Here is a 3,615-nt window from a genome sequence, read left to right as displayed (position 1 = left end):
ATGGCTCAGTTGGTTGGAGCATCATCCTAAAGCACAGAGGTTGCCGGTTCGATATCTGGTCAGGGCACGCACATACAGGAACAGGTGTGCCTATCTCTCCAATTCTCTCTTTAAATTCAATAAAATATTTAAAAAAAAAAACGTGCAGCTTGGGCATAGAAAATTTGCTAGAAGCAACTATATCAAAATATTAACAACTGCTTTGTAAAATCAATCAGATAATATATATATAAATGCTTCTATGTCTTGCTTAATTTACTCAACATTTTAAAAAGATATTTTCATGTAGTAGCATATAACTGTGATTCATTCATTTTCAGTGCATATAAAAGTGTTTGTATGAATATAGCACTTTTTAAAATATATATATATTCACACATACATACAAGTGATTATTTGAGGGTGGTAAAATGATTGGTGATTTTTAAGTTTAGGTCAGTATTCTTCATTTTACTCTACAAACATTTTTTTTAAGTTTTTTTTTTTAATTTATTCATTTTAGATAGGAGAGAGAATGAGAGAGAGAGAGAGAGAGAGAGAGAAGGGGGGAGGAGCAGGAAGCATCAACTCCCATATGTGCCTTGACCAGACAAGTGCAGGGTTTCGAACCAGCGACCTCAGTGTTCCAGGTCGATGCTTTATCCACTGCGCCACCACAGGTCAGGCTACAAACATTTTTAATAATTTTTTAAAAGCCATTCATAAAGGATTTGATAGGCTGCCCTAACAAACAAGTCACTGAACTCTGGGTAAGAGGATTTTTTTTTTCTCTGTGATTCAGTTAAGCAGTATCTTCCAGTATAGGTTAGCCTAATACTTTAATAATAGGTACTTACATCTACTTAGATAGCTTTATTTAATCTCCAGTAATCTCAGTGAAAAAGAAAATATGGGGAACATTTGAGATCTTCCTCCCTGGCATATGCATCAGTTTGGCTCAAATAAACTCTTCTAAAAAATATGCCTACAGAAATTAAAATTCAGGGAGAACAATAGTAATCCATACTATCAGCAGCTGTGTAATAGCATGTATCGAATCTGGATCTGCACTACTTGGGGAACAAACAGGTCATCTCTGCTAGAAGTAGTATGTGTTACAGAAATGTGTGGGCAAAAGCAGGGTGTAACTTTATATATGATGAAAATAGGAGATTAGAAACTAGTTTGCTAAATTATGTTTGTAACCACTCCCTAGCTGCAATTTCTCTCATTATTTGATTTACCTAGTATGTATCACCCACTGAAGGAGGCAGTTCAGTTGTCTGGCTTATGTGTCATGATTTCCTCACCAGGCAAGGTGCTATGCTCCCAGTGTAGCCCTGTCTAAACATTATTTTAGCAGACACAGGAGAACTGTTGGAGTCAGGGTTGCCCTGATAGCTATCAACTCACTGTGTGTCCCAGAGAAGTCATTTAGCCTTGTCAGAGCATGAAAGTTACTTCATTTTCATGGAAAGGATAGTTCTAGTTGCCAGTGTTCTCAAAACTAGTGAAATTGCTATTACAGAAACCCAACTGTCAGTAACAATAGTCGTATGAAAGTCAGTGTTCTTACCATGAGAAACATGACAAGTCCAGTAGGTCTATGGACAGCTCCGATATTAAACAAATGATCAAATAGCCTTTTAAACATTACCTGTTGCCCAACGTGTCATAATCTGGACCCGTTCAGGATTTTAGAAGAGCAATCCTTACGTAGTAAAGTTAAAGACAAATGCCAAAAAATAACCTGACATAGAATTTTAGTTTGCGGATTTTTTTTATCTACCATCAGTGAGGTTTCTCACACAACATGCTTCGTGCCAGTTCTCAGATGGTCTTTTGTGCCAGATGACCCATCAACCCATCTAAACAAACAACCATTTAGAAGCATTCAAAATCAAGTGAAGGGGCAATCTGCTTTCACTTATACATTATCTAGTAGCCTCTCCTTTGCCAGAACTTGACCTGCTCCTAGGTATGCATACATAGCTGAAAAGAAACAATTTTTACACACAAGTACGTCAATGTAGTAGGGACAACAGAAATGACTATAAGGTTATTGGCCCTGGCCGGTTGGCTCAGTGGTCGAGCATCGGCCTGGCGTGCAGGAGTCCTGGGTTCGATTCCCGGCCAGGGCACACAGGAGAAGCGCCCATCTGCTTCTCCAACCCTCCCCCTCTCCTTCCTCTCTGTCTCTCTCTTCCCTTCCAGCAGCTGAGGCTCCATTGGAGCAAAGTGGCTCGGGTGTTGAGGATGGCTCTGTGGCCTCTGCCTCAGGCGCTAGGATGGCTCTGGATGCAACAGAGCGACTCCCCCAGAGGGGCAGAGCATCGCCCCCTGGTGGGCATGCCAAGTGGATCCCGGTCAGGCGAATGCGGGAGTCTGTCTGACTGCCTCCCAGTTTCCAGCTTCAGAAAAATGCAAAAAAAGGAGAAAAAAAAAAGAAATGACTATAAGGTTATTATATAATGATGGGATATAAAAGGGGACACTTTGCAGTTGGGGATGGGTTTAAAAAAAAAGTTGAGAAATGAAGGGAATGTTTTTTCAAACCAAATAAAACATTGAAATAATTATGACATATTTAGATTGTCAGAACTAGAATGATGATTTGGAATCGGTCTTTGGACAGGGTTTATTCTAATGATGATGAGCAACTCTAACACTTTCCATTTTAACAAGGTCATTTAGAGTTTTACAGAAAATACTTACAAAAATGGGCATTATTTTGACATATAGACCATCACATACAGACATACACTTCAAGGTCACAGAACAAAGTGAGAAAAAAAAATGCATTAACTAGATCAGAATCTTTAATGAATCGCTTTACTATGTCTGCCTCAGTAAAAGTAACAGATCCTGGCCCATGGTTTGTTCGCTTGTATTAAGGATAAAACAGGCCCTGGCTGGTGGGCTCAGCAGTAGAGCGTCGGCCCGGCGTGCAGGAGTCCCCGGTTCGATTCCCGACCAAGGCACACAGGAGAGGCACCCATTTGCTTCTCCACCCCTCCTCCTCTCCTTCCTCTCTGTCTCTCTCTTCCCCTCCCGCAGCGAGGCTCCATTGGAGCAAAGATGGCCTGGGCACTGGGGATGGCTCTGTGGCCTCTGCCTCAGGCGCTAGAATGGCTCTGGACGCAACAGAGCAATGCCCCAGAGGGGCAAAGCATCGCCCCCTGGTGGGCATGCCAGGTGGATCCCGGTCAGGCGCATGCGGGAGTCTGTCTGACTGCCTCCCGGTTTCCAGCTTTGGAAAAATGGAAAAAAAAAAAAAAAGGATAAACAATCCCAAATGTCTCGTAAATCTCAGGGTACTACTTGATTGTCATGCATGGGAATCTTGGACTGCTGCTCCAGAATTACACAACTGCAATTCTTCTCGTTTTGTTTTTGCCACATTAATTATATCATGTAGTACTTGAAATAGAGATGGAGTCTGCCAGCTTACAGTTTAAAAGTTAAATTATGCATTAAGAAATCAGCAATTTTTAAATCATTTATAAGATTGTATTTGTATTCTTTCCTAGTTAGTCATAGTTATTCAGAGTTTTCAGTCCCTGGATGAAATTCTCTTGTATTTTTCTGCGTCATCTACCACACTGCACTGGCATTCTGAGTCACCTGGAATTAGGC

The sequence above is a fragment of the Saccopteryx leptura genome, chromosome 7 (assembly GCF_036850995.1).
Source record: "Saccopteryx leptura isolate mSacLep1 chromosome 7, mSacLep1_pri_phased_curated, whole genome shotgun sequence".
Taxonomy (NCBI): Eukaryota; Metazoa; Chordata; class Mammalia; order Chiroptera; family Emballonuridae; genus Saccopteryx; species Saccopteryx leptura.
The sequence above is the reverse complement of the archived record's forward strand: the minus strand, read 5'-3'. Positions refer to the sequence as shown.